Source organism: Bidens hawaiensis, unplaced genomic scaffold, assembly GCF_021521415.1.
Source record: "Bidens hawaiensis isolate Kalapana, Puna unplaced genomic scaffold, B.hawaiensis_p1.1 tig00029918_1, whole genome shotgun sequence".
NCBI classification, from domain to species: Eukaryota; Viridiplantae; Streptophyta; class Magnoliopsida; order Asterales; family Asteraceae; genus Bidens; species Bidens hawaiensis.
The window spans coordinates 58,794-80,971 of record NW_027494976.1 but is presented as its reverse complement, the minus strand read 5'-3'; the positions used below and the strand labels follow the sequence as shown (position 1 = coordinate 80,971).

The 22,178-nt window shown below is 35.7% G+C and overlaps 1 pseudogene across 1 annotated transcript; it reads left to right on the top strand.

Annotated features, from left to right (window-relative positions):
• The first annotated feature begins 12,077 nt into the window (after positions 1-12,077).
• LOC143579714 (AP-4 complex subunit epsilon-like) lies at positions 12,078-18,138 on the top strand (annotated as a pseudogene). The gene is made up of 11 exons (XR_013143511.1): positions 12,078-12,651; positions 13,298-13,483; positions 15,198-15,413; positions 15,483-15,593; positions 15,670-15,867; positions 15,949-16,079; positions 16,153-16,209; positions 16,300-16,416; positions 16,488-16,565; positions 16,644-16,787; positions 16,862-18,138. The product of XR_013143511.1 is annotated as an AP-4 complex subunit epsilon-like (transcript).
• Positions 18,139-22,178: the final 4,040 nt, after the last annotated feature.

Below are 22,178 nucleotides of genomic sequence, written 5' to 3'. Positions count from 1 at the left end.
TAACGATTAGTTTGCCGGTTGCTATAATAATTGCTCGTAGGGTTGTGTTGACTTGTTAATTACAAGAAAGCATACAATTGCCCTTAGTTGAGTCACACTGGCAGGGACCGTTTGATAACCAGTTCCGTGTGTTAGCGATTGTGGATACCTACGGTTTAGCTTGTTAAACAATCTTTAGTTGACTTAGGATAATTAATCTGTTAGGTTGCATGAGAATACTGTTAATTGCTTACTTGGATTCCCGGGTGTGATTTGTTTTGTTTGATTGAATATTTGCTTAAGTTAGTCGTTTATTATTAAACCAATCCAATTGCTAGTGTAATCAGCACTTTTGACAAATCTTTATAATTGTTTCTTTATAATTGTTTCGTAAATATAGTTAAATAAACGAACAAACGTATGACATTGACCACATGCTCCTCTGGATTCGATACCTGACTTACCCTGTGTATAGGTAAAATTAGGTTTTTGCATGATCGGTACGACACGGTCATCACACTCCTTATCTCATATCAACTTATTCACACAACTTACCCATCATCTCATAAAATTCCATTTTTGGTCCTCGTAGAATGTCTTCTTTAGGAAATCATAGTCGTAATCAACGTCGTTCGCGGCTGCCCGTGATCACCGTTTGACTGCTAGGATCACTAAGGAAATTGCTACTGCTATGCTTGGGATTACTACGAGTATGCCATGGGAGGAATTCAAGGAAGCTATTGCTCTTGCTGCCTCACGTCCCGATGACCCTATAGAAGATGGAACCCTACCTCGTAAGGAATCTAACCCTACATCTGAAAACTCCAAAACCAAATCCTCAACCGATGATAAGGCCGAACCCGAACCTACTCCGCGCAATGAGAACTCTTCTCACCACAAATGCAAATTCAACTACCAAAACTATGTCGCTAGCCAAACCAACCCTCCACCCTCCAACCAAAATGCTCCTAACAAAAAACCTTATACCGGACCTTTCCCATTATGCTCTACTTGCAACTATCATCATTCGACCCAATCCTTGTGCCGACTTTGCACCCAATGCAACCGTTATGGTCACATTGCTAACATTTGCCGTATACCACCCGGTACTTAAGATGCTTCACAAAGATCTGCTTCGCCTACCCCTAGAATCACTACTACCCCGTATGCTCAAACCTGTGTTCCTAATACCCGTGCTTGCTACCATTGTGGAGATCCTAGTCATCTTCGCAATATGTGCCGTCACCGAACCTGTGTTCACCAATCTCAAGATAGAACTGCACTCTACTACACCACCAATGCTTATCAAGTCCAAACCCTTAAACCATACACTCTCAAAGCTCTTCCTGTCAACCAAGATCCCTCTTACTTAGCTCCACTTTATCAAAGCCCATACCCGCAAGTTCAAGTTTACCAAGCCTACACCACCCAAACCTCATTAGTGTCGTCTTTTCAAGCTCAACCTACCCAAACCATTCCCAATCCACCTGCATTTACTGCTCAAGTTATTATGGACCCAACTACCTCAAGTGCTCCAAGTCAAGTGAATCACATATATCGTAACTGAAGATGCTTGAAGACTCTGAAGATTTTTTTGTTGCTTTCCTATCTTAAGCTATCTAATCTTTTCGTTTATGCATTGTATCGACTCTTTAGTTATTCGCGACATTTGATGATTTCAATTTGAACTATTTAAACATTTCATTTCATGAATAAAGTCTCCTTTATCAAAGTTAATCTAGTAGGATCTTGCACCTCTATCTCATTTCCTTATTCTCGATTATCTTAATAACATATGTTTCACCAAATTTATTTTCTTTCAATTTTCAAAATTTTACTTTTAAAAACAAAACGAGGTTTCTGAAATCTCACAGTTTTATTAATTCAACTAGAACATTTATTAATTATAATTTGAAATTATATTTAGAATTATCAAAACAATTATTTTCTCTTAAAATTTTATTTTCAATATTTTATAACCCATATGATGGTACGGATTATGTCGACCATCCGACAATAAGAGTAATTATGGATGCATACATAATTATCCAAGTCCTCGCATGGGAATCATAATACGTACAATTATGTGTCATGATTTAGAACCTAAGGTAGTTTGGGTAATGATACGAATGATGAGATGATAAGGACATGGTGGATACGTCGCTTGTACATCTTATATAAGTGCCCTTATCGGATTGCCATTTGAAACGTTGCTTCGGTTATTGGAAGTTCTATGTTATGATATTTTCCATAAAAATTTTGAATTATTTTAAAAAACGATTATGTTTTGGTTTTCCATAATTTCAGGATGAAATTCCCTAAAGTAGGGGAGACTGTAACATTTTGGATTTTCCAAACCCGTATTCATTTACGATTAACCCGACCCGAATCATTTTTATATCTTTAACATTAATCAAAATCAAATACTCATAAGTAATTAAGTTTCATATGTTTCCTTTTAGGCCCTCCATGTTTTATATTGATTATTCCTTATTTATATCACAACAAGTTCAATAAGTGACCAAATAACAAACTTTAAGGACCAAAATTGACAACAAATGAAAGTTCCCTTTTTCTCCCGGAGCTCTGCGCGACGGCACACCACCTGGGTGGCCGTGCTGCGCTATGGCTCCACTGTGCAGATCAGTTTCGCGAAAAATCGTTTCCTAAACTCGTTTTTGGTATAAAATCGCTTATTTTAGGCAAAGTTGAGTGAATTAAGGACCAAGAAATCTTAATATAACTGAAATACATATTATAATTTGTTTCTTAATCACCAAGATCAAATCTTTTGATTATATTCAGTGATTTCATCATTAAAAACATATATTCTTTCTTAATCGAGCTAAAAGCCCATATTTAGTTCGTTTTTGCTATTTCTATATAAACAAGTCTCATCCATCTGCCACAAAAAGTTACACAAACCCTAAAGAACATATTTTAGCCGTCCTACCTTCTGCCACCTCGTGTTTCTATCGGTTTTTGGTGTTTTATTGAAGAACCGTTCGTAAATCGTTTGACTTTGCAAACTCAAGGACCTTTTACTTGTTATATCTCGTTGTTCGTTCACTTTTCGGGTAAGTTGTAAACTGAGTTTTCGTTCATAAACATTCACTAGTCGATAACTTCAATCAATTTATGTGATTGAAGGGTACTGACTAGTCAATTGCTTTAAAACCCAATAAAAAACAGTCAACGAGTTTGACTTTACGTTTTCTCATACTTCTGATCGGATTCAACGTTGGGTCCAGAAAACTTTTATTCTCATAACGTAATTTTAAGGCTACTGACCAAAACCTAACTTCCGAATCGCTGTTCGGATTCTGGTCAGTACCAGCTCGCTTAAACGTTTAATTCAACATAACTAGAGTTCTACTCATCTGTTTGGATTGATTCCAGCGGCATTAAGTTCGTTTTTATTTATAGTTTCATATCTCAAAGTTTTAGGTTCTGATCATTAATCTCGTTCGACGCGTAGTGGACGACTCGCTTAATCTTTAGTTCGTTTATTCTTACTTGTATTCATTTGCCTTTAATCTAAAATGAGTTTTATCATTCCCCTATTTTACTCAGTTTTCTAAAACGTTTTGGGGACATATGCGTATATCATACTATATATATATACATATATATAAAAAATAGCAAACGTGTAATTGTGTGTGATTAATCAAATATATGCAAAGGTATATCTTAACTTGTTAGTAGTTACTAAACTTTTATAACTAGTTCATAATTATTAGTGTAGTGTAAAAGTAACATTTGTCGTTAGAAAAAAAATATGTTTTCATGCTTTAGGAATAGAGATAGTAAAAGTCTTCTTAATTTAGTTGACCCGATGACTTAATAATTCTCATCCTGTCATATAATTACACTATATTTTTTTTTCTAGCTTTTGTTAGCTTCGTTATATCATAAGCCGTCTAAAAAAGCGTATGTATGAAAAAAACAATTTTTTCACTTATTGTTTTCTGAAAGAGAAACTAGCATATCTATAAACAATTAAACATATTTATTCATTAGTCATTTACAATCCGCGAAATATCAATACGTATTGTACCTTCAATAGCATCTTTAACTTTTGATACATTACTTTGTGAACAAGACCATATGTCCATGTCTATGACCATCATCTCCTCCACCAAACTTTAAATCCACCATTGAAAATGCAACATCTGTACACCATTTCCACATATCTCAAATGATTAGTGGAAGAAGCATTTTGTTTATAATGCATATAATAGTACGATGTATCTTATTATGAACCTCAAAATCTCCAAAACTACTAAACTAAATCCAAACCTGAAATGCAAAGCACATTGGCCTTAGTGACGTCTAATCAAATATATTGTGTTTTCCTAAAATGGAAATATTCCCATTGGTACCTAGAGGTGCACAAATCGGTTTTTTAAAAAAACCGGTTCGGTTATTAACCGGACCGGTTTTTTTTGGCCCGGAAAAAAACCGGTTCGGTTAATAACCGGACCGGTTATTAACCGGTTTTTGTATATGAAAACCCTAACCGGTCTAACCGGTTAGGACCGGTTTAGAAACCGGTTAATAAACCGGTTTTTTTATTAACCGGTTTTCTAATAACCGGTCTAACCGGTTAACCGGTTTTTTTTTTTTTTTGGGTTTAGGGTTTGGGGTTTAGGGTTTAGGGTTTAGTTTGGAAGACCGAAGCCATTCTTTGCTTTCGTTGTTAGGGTTCTTTGCTTGGAAGATTAAAAACACATAACTTTCATTTATAGCTTTTACATAAAAAATACAAACATTAAATCGTTATCGCATATTCGTAACTCAAAAATACAAACATTAAATAATGCTTAGACACGATTACATTAACAACTTGCTGTTTCTTTAACTAATTTCTTCGCTACCCGATCCCGAGCTATTCCTTAGGTAATCGTCGTATGCGGCTTCTTCATCGGTCATTGGTTGAGTGTGTCCTTGATTGACCTCGTCTTCATACAAGGCCGCCCCATAGTCCATTTCCCCCTCGAGTGAGCGTTGATGTTGTGCCCTATCTAAAGAGTCCAAGTAATCCTTGTAGCAAATCGACATCTCTACAGCTGGTGGAGTGAGTCGAGTCCTCCTAATCGATATAACCCTGCCAGAAACAGAAAAAGCAGACTCCGAAGCTACCGTGGAAGCTTGGACCGTTAGTAAATCTTTGGCCATGGCGGCGAGGATTGGAAACTCATCCTCCTTACCTCTCCACCAAGCCAGCAAATCAAGACTTCTAAATTCATCCGGAGTCATGTGTTTCACAAAGTTGGTACCACCATACCTTCCAAGTTCACTGCTTGGGGTGTTTACCTTTTGACGTTTACCGGCGTCTTCCCAAATCATGTAGTACATCCCCATTTCAAGGTCGGTTTGGGATTGGGATTGGGCAACAGCTCTTAACGAGTCATGAATTTGGGAAGACGACCCGTATTTTGTAAGGTAAACATCATACATGTTTGACAAGGTGGTGTTGAAAGCATTCTTTAAAGTTTGGTTATAATAGGGGTTTTGATCGTCGTTTAACTCTAGCTCATCACAATTTTTTTCTATTAAAGCTTCAACACCACCAACATTGATGCAAGGGTTTAACGCAGCAGCACATGTCAAAACAGCGGGTAGTTGTTGAAAATATTTTCTAAATTTTTCTTTCATTTTTACACCCATATCAAAATAAGGTGCACCCCTACAATGAAGTTCACTCAACTTTGTGCACATGACAGCAATTTTTGGTAAAGCAATGGGGCTTGTTGGATAGTAAACCCCGGATAAACTAGTTGTGCAAGATTTAAAAATTTGAAGGACCTCCGTAACGATCTCAATCAATAACCAGTTTCTAGGATCGTACGGTGCACATTTACCCGTATTTGACAAAATTTGATGAAACGCAATTAATGATTCTTTTTGTTGGATGGCTTTCTCAAACATATCACAAGTCGAGTTCCATCTTGTTGGACAATCCCAATTTGGCCCCAACCATTGACAATTAGCTTCTACACAAAATTTTTTGTATCTTGAAAATGTTGTATTGTTGCTAAAAACATCTCGTAACATTCTTTTAAAATTGTTTCTTTGCGTTTCGATCACGTTTAACCCATCTTGCACGGCCAAGTTGATAATATGTGCAATGCATCGGCTATGAAAAAACGCTCCATCACAAATAGGTTTATACTTTAATTTTAAATGGCCAACCGCGGCCGTATTGTTGGACGCGTTATCAAACGAAATTGAAAAGATTTTATGTTCAATCTTGTATTGTCGAATGACTTTATCCAAGAGTTTAAAAATATTTCTACCCGTGTGCGGGTAATCAAACAATTGAAACGCAACGGTTCGTTTCATCATTTGCCACGACTCGGGGTCAACCCAATGAGCCGTCACACAAATGTATGAGTCGGGCGAACCATTAGGTACCGACCACACATCCGTTGTTAAGTTTACACCAGTTTGTAAGTTTGAAAAGTATGAAATTAGTTCGGATTTAGCGTTTTTCCATGATTTAAGACAATCTCTTCTAAGGGTCGAACGACTTACGTGTTGGTAGCGTGGTTGAACATACTTTTGCATCATCTCCGTGAATTGAGGGTTGTCGAAGTGGTTGAAAGGAAGTGTTTGTTGAATCACAAAATTTGAAAACTGTTGACGTACCGCTTCAAGGTCGTACGTAAACACCGTTCCTTGATTCGTCATCTCCGGCTGCGAACTACTTCCCGATTCGTCCTTCAAGGCCTTGCAAAAGGGCCTTTGTACATGCGCTTTTAAAGTGGAGTTTGCATATTTGCCATAAAACTTCAAACAATGTTTGCATCGAGCTTTCTGGCTACCGTTAGACATTTCGCATAGGTCGAAATGTTGCCAAACATCATGGTTTCGTTTCGTGGGGATGACCCGAACGACCGTTTCTCCCGTGTTCGAGGCACCCATGTTGACGGATGAAGCAGCACTTTGAGAGGCCATGATAATCGACTACGAAATAAGAGCGTATGGAGTGGTAATGTGGTATAATTGAGCGTGAGATAACAAAATAATCGCGTATGAAATAAACGTTTAGAGCGTTTGGAGTTGTATAATCGAGTGTGATCTAACCAATACCCAACCTAAGCTATATATAGATGTTTGTGGGGGTAAAATGGGGAAAAAAAAAACGGTCAAAAAATAAAAAAAACGGCTATATGGCCGTTGCCCAACGGGGAAAAAACCGGTTTTTAACCGGTTAACCGGTTTTTTTATAACGGTCAAAAACCGGTTATAAAAAAACCGGTTAACCGGTTTTTTTTAATAACCGGTTATTAAAAAAACCGGTTTTTTTATAACCGGTTATTAAAAAAACCGGTTTTTTTTATAACCGGTTATAAAACCGGTTTTGGCTCCAAATTGTGTAACCGATATCCAAACCGCAGGTTTGTAAACCGGTCAAACCGGTTTACAAAAAACCGGTTTTCTTAAAAACCGGTTTCCGGTTTAAACCGGCAAACCGGTTCGATGACCGGTTTTTTTGACCACCTCTATTGGTACCTAGCCAACTTGTGTTTCTACTTATGTTTATAGAATTATAGTACTTTGCAAAACCCACAGTTATATGGTTAATCACCTGCTTTTGCTGTGGTATGTTAGTAGGAATCGAAAGGTGAATATTAATTGCTGTTGCGAAACCAAGTTTTAGTTTTGTAATGCTTTTTCCTTGCTCTTTATACTTTCTTACCGGTTGGGGTTCTTTGTTTATATTATTGAGCTGAAAAAACTCTATTAATAAATGTGTATAATTTAATAATTAAATGATATTACTACCGAAAAATGTGCATGCTCTATTGTACTAGCACACGAACATTAGTTACACTACTAGAACTTTGTAAAAAGAAAAAACAGTTACAAATAAAGCGATCGGATTGCAATAGGGGAAAATGGTTACAAAGTTATCGATAACATACACGTTGGCCCCAAACCAGTCGCTAAAATATTGGTTGCAAGATTTGATACTAAAGTATTTGTATTTGTTGCTAAAAGTAGCCAGAAACTTGGTTTGCAACAAACTTGGTTATGATCGTCATTTTGGTCGTAAATTGATCACAAAATGCTATTTGCGATTAATATCTTGGTCTTAGCTAGATATCCAGTTTTTTATAGTGATATTCGTTTATAAAATGTATACTCGAAAACTTTGTTGTGTGCATTTATGTTCTAAACTGTAATTTAAAAAACTGTAAAGTAATAATAATTACACTAGTATTGACATAATTACCCTAGTTAGTTATGTGTTTCTCACGTTAAGACTTGTTCTAAATGATGAAAAGCCCAGAAACATAAAAAAGAAAAAATAAATAAATAAAACAGAACATATAAATTTCTAAAGTGCATATCTCCACTTTCTCTTGAAAATTCAAGCATGAATGTCTAATCACAATTACACACCAAATTAACATCTACAACAACAACATACCCGGTAAATTCCATAAATAGTTAAAGCTATCAGTAGGGTTTGGGAATGGTGGGTTATAAACAAATATTTCCTCTATCACCAGGAATAAAGAGGTTGCTTCCAACAAGACCCCGGCTCCAAAGTCCAAACACCAAAATAACATCTAATTATATTAAACATACCCATAGCCTTCTTAAGAATCATGTTTCCCTTTTCCATTTTTTAATAAAAAAAGTGAAAGTTGTGATCAAAAGTGATGTAAACAAAACATATGGTGATCAAATAAAAAAGGATTTTTATTAAAGTGGTAATGAACTACGTATTTGCTAAATAGCATAAAATCGTGGAATATAACAGAACTTTATGACTAGTCAAATTATATTACAACAAACAATTAGAGGACTTTCAATATCATATACAATTATTGGTGAACTTTAATGAAGAAACTGGACATGGGTAAATACTTTACCAATGGAAGAGCCTCGTTGGAGACCTGTTGGTGATTTTTGACATATAACCGATGGATATTTAGAGAACTACAACTTTTTGTTGATTCGTTCTATCGGTTATTAAATTGCGGCATATTGTACACAAATATTTAGAAACACAACTTGCTTTTGTTGTCGGGTATAAACTGTCTACTCTCATGATGATCCGTTCTGTTAATGATCACCGACGACTTTATAGTTGATGATCATTCATCAAGTAGGTTTTCGTTTCTAATAAAGCAGACATCATACACTGGTAATAAAAATGTGTTTGAGATATTTAGAGACCATAACATCACATTGACATATTATTTACAAATTCCTACTATTAATTAGCATTAGCATAATTAATATATTACTCAACTAAGCAGACATTTTACTTGTTTGTATCAACTTGAAGATAAAAACACTAACATTAGTGTTAATATATTATTTACAAATTCCTACTATTAATTAGCATTAGCATAATTAATATATTACTCAACTAATCAGAATGCAGGCAACATAATTAGTGAATAAATAATTTTATCATATCTTGCACGAATGAAAAGTTGAAGATCATTACTTGGTTTATTATTTTTAAGAAAATGCCACTCTTCAATTGATATTAATTCACTTTAAATATTTGAAACTATATAGTGGCAGCTTGTACAACATATGCATATAAATAACACCCTATGTGACTTTGCTAGCATCATCCTTCACTAATCAAAGTCTACACATAAGAGTTGTCCGGTGTTCATAGCTAAGATCGAGCTTGACGCAAACCTCCATTGTCGCCATGCTACACCTATGGTTGCTTACATTACTTCTGTCACAAAGTTTTTCTCCAAACGAAGCATCAAGAGCACCAAAAGTACTTCCACCAAGTTTGCCAATTAAAGCTTTAGTCTATCCTAATCTTCCCTCCGCAAGCGAACCTCAATCTGATCGCTTCCAGAAGTATACGCCACAAGCTTTCAGACCAACATGTCCAGGACCGAGCCCTGGAGTTGGCCATGTAGACCCGCCTGGCCAATGCTAAATGTAGCTATCAAATACAAAGAAATCAACATCACCATGGTAAATAGTAAAAAAATAACAGCTAGTTAGAATTACAGAATCCATATGTTTTCCAAGCGATCGAAAACATGTGTTTTCCAAGTAATCTTTCTAGCTAGATGCTTGATTTAGTTAAGGGTTCTCGTGTTATGGATTGAACTGTCATGGAATGCTCTCTTAAGAACTTTGATTTAGGCCTTTTAGTTCCCACTTGTAGACGTTAGCTACATATTTAAGTATCATGCACCGGAACTAAAAGTTAGCTCGCATGTGTGCAAATCAATCTGGAATGTATAATAGTAACAAAATTAATAAAGTCTTGATGCTTAAAACTTGGGGTTATGTAAAACCATAATGGAAGCGATTGTAATTAAATCAATGCATATTGATTCGAATGAGTAACAATAAAATATATATTGCTTGCAAGATTACTTAAGAGGCACCTAATCCAGTTTAATGCTTGCATGGATGACCGGGACACACTGTAACGATTAAAGTTAACATCTTGCTGATTCAACAAGAAGTTTTTACTAGATGACTCTTGAGTGATCTAGATATGCTAGAGAAGTATTGATTTGATGTTCGAGAAGTATTGTTTTTGGATATGTTTGATGAATTGAGGCCACTCTTCATGTACATTACACATAAAAATAAGTATCTTAAGTCGTACGTATAGCTATAGAAGTATTGATTTGATGTTCTTTAGTCTGGTATCAAAAGTTTTGTAAACAATAATAAACACCACCAACTAATTTTGGCGTTGTGTGTTGTATCTAGCATCATTATTAGAATAACATGTATCTTATAAGTTAAGTTAACGTAAACTCTTATGAAATAATGAATGGGGTGGATATCTGTTTGTCTAACCATCACTTCTCACAAAATATTCGTAATGGAATAGGTTTCAATATAGAACTAGTTTTTCTCAAATCCTTTCCTCAACCTTGTTCTCTCAAACCGGTTTCAACAATTATATACTCCAACCGATTTCAAACTAACATATCTGAACCGGTTTAACCCAAACTGGTTTATAGATTAGTTTCGGATAATTCAACCTAGATGTGGACAAACTGATTTCTAAGCCAAAACCAGTTCGGTTGGTTACACAACGTCCTTATCAAGGATAATAATGAATGCGATCCTACAAATCATAGCTAGTCAAAGATGGAGATATTCTCTCCATAAGTTATGCCTTACATATAATTGTAATTAAATGTATTCATAGAATTAGCTTCCAATTCTTGTATATATATATATATGTCTTATTGTAATAGACAAAGTGTGTTTGATTTTATTCTTCTTCTAATATTGTGATTGTTCATATTCTTCATATTATCGTGGTTTTATAATATATTCAAAACGTTAATAGTCCTAACCGATTCGGTTCGAATTAATTAGTTTGAAACCGATTCCAATGGCGAAGTTTATGAACCAGTTGAAACCTACGTGTTCAATTAGAGGTGGGCAAAAAAAATGGGTTAAACTAACCCAAAAATCAAACCGAAACCGAGCTAGTTTGAAACCGATTATATAGAAGCCGATTTGGAACCAATTGTGACGTAGGTTTCGATCTGTTTGTAATTCTCTCTCCCGAAACCGGCCAAAACCGATCGTGGATTAGTCAATAAACCAGTTTAAACGCGAACCAAATCCGATCGTAAACCGATTTTGACTTTTGTTGACCAAACCGAATGGGTTTCAACCCGAACCGGTTTGTGCACCTTTAGATTCAACCGAGTCGAAACCTGTCTGGGTTCAAGTTTAGAGGTGCACAAACCGGGAATTTTGTAGGAACTGGTTCCGGATATAGTCAGTTATTTGACTGGGTTTTCTGGGCTTTTTTCGGGTTTCAGGTCGGGTTTTGACCGGGTAAAGATGGAACCGGTTCTTATGGGTCCGGGGAGAATCCCAATGTAGGAAACCGGTTCCGGGTTGAATACACCGGGTCGGGTCGGGTCGAGAAACCATTTTGTTTTCCACATCTACCCACTCAACCCCAAGCCACATGCATTACACTCGTCTCTCTAAATTCAACATCTTCTTCTTCTTCTTCTTCTTCTTCTTCTTCTTCACAAGACTCTGTAAATCCTGATCCATCGAAACCCTAAATCCCCAAACAATCTGCAAATCTGGCGCAGCTAAAGACAATCGGGCGTGAGCTGGCAATGGGCTCCAACGGCCAATCGAAGGAGTTTCTAGACCTAATCAAATCCATCGGCGAAGCCCGATCCAAATCCGAAGAAGACCGGATCATCCTACACCAGATCGAAACCCTAAAACGCCGAATCAACGAGCCTGACATCCCCAAGCGTAAAATGAAAGAGTACATCATCCGTTTAGTCTACATCGAGATGCTCGGCCACGATGCTTCCTTCGGATACATCCACGCCGTTAAAATGACGCATGACGATTCGCTCTTACTCAAACGAACTGGTTATTTGGCGGTTACTCTGTTTTTGAACGAGGATCATGATTTGATTATTTTGATTGTCAATACGATCCAGAAGGATTTGAAGTCGGATAATTATTTGGTCGGTGTGCGCCGCGCTGAACGCATGTTGTAAGTTGATTAATGAGGAGACGGTCCCCGCTGTGGTGCAGCAGGTCGTGGAGTTGTTGGGGCATCATAAGGAGGCCGTTAGGAAGAAGGCTGTCATGGCGTTGCATAGCTTTCATCGGAAGACGCCCGCCTCGGTTAATCATCTTGTGGCGAATTTTCGCAAGGTTGATGTTTTTTTGGTTTTACCTGCATTATGGTTTTTAGTTCTACATGCAATCTGATTTTATTTGAATTCTGCTAGTTAGGCATGATATAAATACTTCATACAAATTGTCATACAATTTAAGTAGGTTTTAACTATTCAGGTGAAGTTTTACACTTTTATGTTTCTAATGATATTGTTACATGCGCTGCATTAATTAGTTTGTTTGTCGTTAGGTTCTTTACTTCAAAAGCTGAAGCAAGCTTGTTGGAATGTGTGATTTTCCAAATCAACTTCACATAAAATGAGCATATAGTCAATATATGATTTAACTCATCTTTCAAGTTTAAAAACAAGATGAGTTTTGAGCTGGTGTGAGTACCAAAAAAATTGCTATCTGAAACTACACAACTGACATATTAACGGCTGTGAGATTCATGGGACTCTAATCACACAGCAATGTGTTTATCTTCACCATCAGATTTGAGTAAACACAGCACAGGCATCTTGCCATAGCTCTATGTTATTGAATCTGCTACCTTTTTGTTGATGATTTGCATGTAACGGATTTCTACCGATGCAATTGGTGAATTTGTTGACTAGTCTTGAAAATTTGTATTATGATATAATCAAATTTCCTGAGTCTTGAGTTGTACGTTTTTTTGCAGAGACTTTCTGATAATGACCCTGGTGTCATGGGTGCTACACTTTTCCCTTTACATGATCTTATCATGGCAGATGTAAGCCTATACAAAGATCTAGTTGCAAGTTTTGTCAACATTCTTAAGCAAGTTGCTGAGCGCAGATTGCCAAAAACTTATGACTATCATCAGGCACCTGCCCCTTTCATTCAGGTATGCACTTGACCACTTGTTGCACATGTATATACCATAGGCCCTTCTTTTTAGAAACTTTTAATCCTCCTTCATGTGAACAAACTGCACACACTTTTCTCTTTGTGTCGTTCGTTGCAAAATATAGTTTTTTCCCTCTTTGATGGGATTTTAGTTTTATCCTACTTGTGTTGCCCATTAGTTTTCATTTCATGAAATCAGAAACTTTGCTATTGGACGAGATGTTTCTGTTGCCTTTTGATCAATAGCTAAGCACTTTTATGAACTACATGCTGCTGTGGTTTTTTTTCTTTTTTTTTTTTTTTTTGGCAGAGTGTGAATTTTATTTGGGTTCTTTCAGTTTCTCATTGTTATGTTTCTTTCCTTGGAGAATAAAAACTCAATACTTGATAAACTTATGTCTCTTTCCTTGGAGAATAAAAACTCAATACTGGTTAGGATTGAACTTTTTGGACAGAATATCGTCGGTAAAACGATCATTGCTTGATTCACGTCTAGGAGAACTTCTGGATTCGTGCAAGCAGTTTGTGTGACATAACATTTAATTCAGTTGATGTTTAACGATTGCTTTCATATATGCCCATATCATTTAAGTTTGCTATTAGGAATGCTTCTAGATGTCCATTTTCTGTCATATTGATTGGAAACTTCTTAAACAATGGAAAGCTTAATAACAACAGCGGTTGTAGAACTAGTTAAGGTAGACTTGAAATGAAGTGAACACGGATTATGAAACCATTCAACATAGAAATGCACAATCCCTAGGGTCCTCAACATAAGGCTAACTTCTTTGGTGTAAGCTTAATTTTATTGTTTTATTAGAGGAAAAAGTAAGGAAACACAACAAATTGTTCTTTTGATATAGCGGAAAAATTTGAAGTAAAAGTAGAACATATTAAGAAATTAGATTTTAGTGTGTATTCATCTTGTGAAAAAGTACCTAACTTTTCATTCATGCCTTTTTTTAAAATGTATATTGCAAAAGCTAGCTTGCCTCATATGAATGTATGTGAATATGTAACAAACTAACAATACAACACAACCCCATGTTAGTTTCCAATGTTGATTTCTTTTCAATGTTCTCATTTTTTTATTATCTTGATCAGTTGCGTACTTATTTAGTTTAAACTTTAGATCAGCCATCTCGTTTCATCTTGTTTCCATGTTCTCATTTATTGCTTCAGTTTTATCTCGTATCATTTGTATTTTATATCTTAACATATGTATACATGTTTTAAAGTAAGAGATATATGCTCGATATATAATCTGACTTTTTTTTCTCTCACAGGGTTTGTACCCATATCAAATTAAAACTCATGCATTTTTAGTTGCATGTGCAATTTATCGTCATCCAACCATTCCTTCCACATTATTAACAGTAGTTTGCTGCTAAATTTCTTAAGTCTATTCTATGCACAAGATAAAGGTTTTACAATTACCTTTGATCCATGCCTTTTGAGTTCTTGAATTATTATTACAGTTATAAACTAAGTCTATGTAGATAAATCCTGACGCGTTTTACTTGTACACTAGATTACGCATAAATAAAAAATACTGCATCTATTTTTTATCTTATGTTTGATTGAGAAAAAAAGCAAACATGATAAATTCTTTACTCTTTACAACTGTATTCAAATAATTTTGATTATAGCTTGAGTTTGTGAAAGCAAGTTATAACTTTTGGCATCATAACTGATTCTTTTCATTGCGCCAGATTAAGTTGCTAAAAATCCTAGCATTACTCGGTAGTGGTGACAAAAAGTCAAGTGAGCAAATGTGTACAGTCATCGGGGACATAATGAGAAAAAGTGATACAGCTAGTAACATAGGAAATGCCATTATTTATGAATGCATATGTTGCATTTCTTCTATACAATCGAGTCCCAAGTTATTGGAATCAGCTGCTGATGCAATCGCTAATTTCCTCAAGGTAATATATTATTGTAGTTTGTTATTTTATAATTCCAAGTCTTATTTGCATATATATTTTCCATTTTAGAGTGACTGTCATAATTTGAAGTATATGGGTATCGATGCTCTTGGTAGATTAATACAAATAAGTCCAGATATTGCTGAACAACACCAACTTGCTGTGATCGATTGCTTAGAGGTGAGTTTGATCAGTTGACTGATCTATTTGTTTATCTTTTTGGAAATGATTTTAATTAATTACTTGCAATATCCAGGATCGTGATGACACTCTAAAGAGGAAAACCTTTGAGCTGCTATATAAAATGACAAAATCCTCCAATGTGGAAGTAATAGTAGACCGTATGATTGATTACATGATTAGCATTAATGATAATCACTACAAAACTGAAACAGCATCCAGATGTGTGGAGCTTGCAGAACAATTTGCTCCCAGTAACCATTGGTTCATCCAGGTTTATACACACACAAATATATTTAAATTTTTTTTTTGCATGTTAATCAATAATTTATTTCCACCTTTTTTTGATTTACAGACCATGAACAAAGTTTTCCAGCATGCTGGAGATTTAGTGAACCTTAAGGTTGCACATAACTTGATGCGATTGATTGCTGAAGGATTTGGAGAGGATGATGATACAGCAGATAGCAGCTGAGATTATCCGCTGTATGCAATTCCTTATTTTTAAATTTCAGTTATAGTTATTTTCTTTTGCTGTGATTTCTTTTTTGGTTTGCAGGTGGAATCTTACCTGAAAATAGTTGATGAGCCAAAACTTCCATCAGCATTTCTCCAGGTAAGTTCAGGTTTCATGGTCAACGGATTTCTTTTTATTATATGTAGGTTTGTGTATATATATTTATCTTATATGTTAACTTTGCAACAGGTCATATGTTGGGTGTGGGGTGAATATGGAACTGCAGACGGTAAATATTCTGCTTCCTACATCAGTGGCAAGCTATGTGATGTGGCAGAAGCACATTCGGGTGATGATATAGTTAAGGTATGTTGACTGGTTTTACAAACAAACACTATTGGTATGTTGACTTTTTCCTTTCTTTTGCAATTCTAAAGGCATATGCAGTGACTGCGCTTATGAAAGTATATTGTTTTGAGAAAGCAGCTGGAAGAAAAGCAAGTTTGTTACCAGAGGTCTGTATAATTTTTTTTATTCCGAATTGATATTGTATTCAGTTTTTAGAAGTTTCTCAAGATTCAATGTCTTTGCAGTGCCAGTCATTGCTTGAGGAATTATCAGCATCTCACTCATCTGATCTCCAACAACGTGCATATGAATTCCAAGCAATCCTAAATCTTGATGCCAATGCCATAGAGTATATTATGCCATTAAATGCTAGCTGTGAAGACATCGAGGTAACCTTTTTTGTATTTTAATAAATTAAATAAGTTTTGATGTTTAATAACTTACTATTAATATTTGCATGCAGATCGATACGAGCCTTTCGTTTCTTGATAATTATGTTCAGAAGTCACTAGAGCAGGGGGCTGAACCCTATATCCCTAAAAACGAACGTTCTGGAACCCTAAATTATAGCAAAATCAGAAACCACAACTTGTATGAACAACCATCAACTCATTCTCTTAGGTTTGAGGCGTACGAGGTTCCAAAACCTGTGGTCCCTACTAACATAACCGACATAGTTCCTGTAACTGCAACTGTATCCGAGCCTTCTTATCAACCATCGGTTCAACCTACTTGGCCTTTAGTACCCGTTTCTGATGCAGGCTCTGGCTCTGGCTTGGGTTCGACAGAACTCAAGTTACGGCTCGATGGGGTTCAAAAGAAGTTGGGTAAGCCCACATACTCATCTGGTTCATCCTCATCACCTCAAACTTTGAGTCCCATAGGACTACGGTTAATGGTGCAACACAACCCGATACAACATCTAAACCACGTGAACCGAGGCAGTCAAATGTTGAGGTTTCAGAAGAGAAGCAAAAACTGGCGGCTTCATTGTTCGGGGGTACGAGTTCACGGTCTGAAAGGAAGCAGTCTGTTGGTGCTGCGGCTCATACTAAGCCTTCAAGAACAACTGCAACCGTAACTGTGAACAAAACGGTTCAACCACCTCCACCTGACTTGCTTGATTTGGGTGAACCGGTTGGTGACATGAGCAGTTATTCTTCAACTGTGGATCTGTTTAAACAACTGGAGGGTCTTCTTGATTTGGGTCAAGATGTTAAAGCTCCTGCTGCTGGTTCTAATGGTTATGATCTTATGTCTCTTTATTCAGATACTGTTACAAATGGGAATCAGAATCAGAATAATGGTTCAGCGAGTGCAAGTAAGAAACCCGCATCATTGACCAAGGGGCCGAGCCTGAAAGATGCGTTGGACAAAGATGCACCCGTTAGGCAAATGGGTGTGAACCCAACGAGCCAAAATCCTAACTTATTTAGTGATTTGCTCGGTTGATCAGATTTCATACATCAAAATGTCACAACCTGAGTTTACACATGGGAAGGTTTATATTACAAGATTAAACAGGTTCAAATGAGAAGCATGTGTGATCGGGCTGGGCTGTTCGTGTTGAGGCGGGCCCCAGGTAAAGATTTGAATTTGAGTGTTATAACATCTTGTATTATTAAGATTCACCTGTTTTCGTTTGAATTTTGGGAGAGGAGTTATTGTATTTTAAGGAAGATATTGTTCTTGTTTCTTCATATGCAGTAAAATACAGTGTACAATTTGCCTTCATGCACTCACCGTGTCTCTCTTTATAAAGCTGTGCGCATGATTCTAAACGATTCTGTTATAATAGCATTGCTGTGTTTTTAGATCTAGTAAATTACTATTGGTATCCCTTTTGTTAACAAACTATGCAAGCTCTTCACATAATCATTAGTCTACAATAAGCGTATCATACAGTGTCGGATCTAGTTAAATACTGTTGGTGAACTTCGGTAAGTCACCTGCAAAATTTTGTCAGTAATAAGGTTTGTTTATGCATAGTCGTACACAAGCAGTTAAGCGATATGCTTATCTGCACGATACTATTAAACATGATTAATTTATTTTATTATAGTCAATATTTTTTAGATAATATTATGAAAAATTACTTAGTCTACAAGATATACAGGCTCTCAAGTAACCCTTTTTTTATTTTTTATTTTTATTGTTGAATATAATATTTTCTGTTTGTAGTAAAGACCGGTGGTGAGCTCAAACTTTCATGTTCCAACCACTAGACAGTAGATATATTAACCATGGCCTTTTGAAAGAAAGTCAACTTCTATCTATTCTATTAATTCATTTCTCTTTTTTTTTTATCTATTCTACAAGTTGGAGTATGCAACCCCTTAATTCATCAACTTGGGGCCTTGGGGGGATAATAAATAATAGTGCAAAATCACGAGAATAAATCTTGAGCTAAAAATTTTCATTTAGGAGGATTTTTTTTGTGTGTTAGGCCATCGTATTTTTTAATTTGGAGTATTTTTTAATTTGGAGAGTTCTGTAGTCCTATTCTGGCAAGACTATGCTGTCTTAATTGGGCCCACGTTGGCTTTAGATTTTGGTTTGGGCGCTACCTTATGAAACCATGCCGCAGGCTGCCACCAGGGGCGGTCCTTACTTTGGGCCAAACCGGGCCGCGGCCCCACCATCTTTTTCGTTTAGTAGTGTATTTTTACCGAAAAAATTCCAAAAAATTATATTTATTAAGTTCGGCCCAACCATGTTATTTGAGTCTGGCATATCCATGTTATTTGATTCCGGCCCATCCATATTATTTGAGTCCGAAAGGTTAAAAAATAAAGCCCAGTACAAAAAATAAGCCCAGATTTTGTTGGATGTAATTTCCATCTTAATAGGCCTGTCACGTGTAGATGACCAGGTCGGACCTATTGGGCCCGTGAGATTCATTAATATGTAATTGGTTTATGGGGTTGCAATTAGGGTTTTATTATATTTGGTAATGTCTTTGTTAGCAAGTTAGATTAGTACATATAAACCGAGTTATGATTAGACATTAGAAATACACACGAGATGCAACCGAGCTAGGTTCATCTAGAGAAACACGAGTTATGTGTATGGGGGTTTTTAAGTTATATTTCCTCCATATAATATTGAGAGTTATTCAATATTAGTTATTGTGTGTTTACGTTTTGTTGAGTTATATCAATTCGTCCTTGAGATTTGAGTCCGGCACATCTATATTATTTGTGTAAAAATGGTAATTTGAATAATTGAATTTAAATTTAAATTATTGAATTGGTATTTGAGTTGATTGATTGAATATAGTATGTTTTTATTGTTTGCTCCGACCCGAACCGGATTGCCGACCTGAAACATAGGAGTAGGGGAAAACAAAGTTTTTTGGCTCTCGTGAATTTTAGCCCATCCATACTAGACTTTCAAGATCCGCCACTGGTGCCTGCCACTTGACAGTCGTATCACCATAAAAGCATAACTCTCTGGCGTAACACACGGTGGGACTAAAACCCGGTTTTGAATTTTTTTTTCCAATAATAAGTGCATTTTTAAATGTTATAACGTTTACATGCCCCATATAACTAGACGCTAGTCAGGACGTGCAGTAGTAACTAGCGATTAATCTGTACTAATATAGATTAATAGGGTTGATACTTATGTGTAAAATTTTCAAATATATACATATACCAAAATTTCTATATAAAATTTTCAATTTTCACCGATTTTGACCAAATAGCGATTAATCGACAATTAGTCGGTGAGGTACCGACTAGCGATTAATTAATGCCTATGCGTGATTTTTTACAACCATGGGTATAGGGTATAGATACAAGGACTCCAATGCAGGAATGGAAATGAACAAAATTGCATATTTTTCATAAAATTTTGGTATGGAAAAGAGGACGGGGATACCATTATAAATGCTCTAATATTATGCAATGTTTTAAATTTTATGTTATGTAATGTTATAACTTTTAGTTGATATAATTTTTTTTAATAATTATTTATAAAAAAAATTATAAAAGTATTTATTTTATTAGAAAGAATTAGTGACGTGTCACGTACACCTCATGGATCACACCACTACACCGCTTAGCTTTAACGTGTTTGGATCATAATTCCTTCACAAACAATGTTTGGAGTCCTTGTAAGTAGCTACAAGAGCTATGTTTGAAACTGAAATTCACTTAAAAAAGCCATACGAACTAAATCAAATCGAAAACTCTATAGATACATTAAAAACCCGAAAACTTCGGTGACCCGACTTCGTAAAGTCCTATCGATAGACATACAAACACCGAAAATTTATGACTGATAAAATAGAAAAACACAAATAGTAACATGAATTGCAACTTTTCTGACATTTTTAAAGCCTAAAAGTAAACAACTAGAGATCAATAATGCCTTTTTCATCACTGTCATTTAGGTGGTGTTTTTTTTATAAAAGATCTTCCTGACCTCTTTTGTCTACAGTGCAGACCATGCGTAGACATTGCCCTCTGTAGGCTGTTTGTTTTTCGAAGACGTTTCATTAAAAAACGTCTGCGCGCCCTCTTCTTGGTGCAGACTTGGACCATAGTCTTCCAGCCTCTTCCAAACTCATTATTTCCATCAGATATCAATTAAGTTATTAAGTTTTTGTTAATTGAATTCTTGTTAATTGATTTGTTCAATTGAGTTGTTAATTGATTAGTTTTTTTTTGTTCAATTATAATCTTGCATAATTGTTCAAGTATTATTATTTTTTAATTGAAAAAAGTTTGTAGAAAGTTTAGGATTATAAAAAGTCTATAGAAAGTTTTTAGTTGAAAAAAGTTTGTAGAAAGTTTAGGCTTATGTAATCGGCTTGTGAGTTGTTTTAAGCTCGAGTTTTGGCTCGTTTAATTCATTATGTATAAACTATCTACTTTCGAAAATAATTGAAAAAACTTTTGGAGGAAAAAAATTCACGTGGGAAATTGTTAATGTAAGTTTTATAATTTGCTACTTCAGAGGCATTAATTTGGATTTATATATTTTTAATTGTTGCTAGATAATTTGTGTTTTTGGTATAAAGCTTATATTGAAAATTTTAGTAGTCTGCAGACGTTAAAAAACAAACAGTCTTCTTCTTGCAGAGTGCAGAGGTTTGGTCCACCTCTTCTGCTACAGATGTCTGCAGATGTGGTCCGCAGACTGCGAACATTTTACCTCTGAAAAAACAAACAGTACCTTAGTATTTATTGATATTTTTATTAAAATAAGAGTGATATAGGGTTGAAATTTGGCCAGGTGAAGCTGATCTTTCTGATGCATTTAAATGATCATGAATAAATTCTGGTCTTTTCTTGAACTTTGGAACAAACATTTAATTTTTAAACCTTTATGAAAAACAGATATTTACCATCTTGTTGTGAGATTCATTGAAGGTACGGTACGTACCTTGTAGCAATAAAATGGTGGCTATATAATATTTTATGGTCAGTCTATTTACTCCTCTTTACAACTCTTTTCTGTTACAACTTTTTATGTTTTTTTATAAGTTTCATATATCTTTTCCGGAGCATGCTTGTGTGTGTTGGGGAGAGAGGAAGCCGAGTGTTGGGTGGGTAATGTCACAATGTGGCGCTGGTGGGTTTGGGTTCCGACTGAGGCGGTGGCCAGTGATTGGTGGGCCGGCGCCCGGCGGGTGTGGGCGGGTTGCGCCCCCTCTACGGCTCCACCCTAATACAGTTATGATTTGTTTATGCATTATTTACGTTTTGATATAAGTATGTTACAATCCAAAAAATATCCAATACTAGTTTGAAACCTACACAGGTAATTTATGA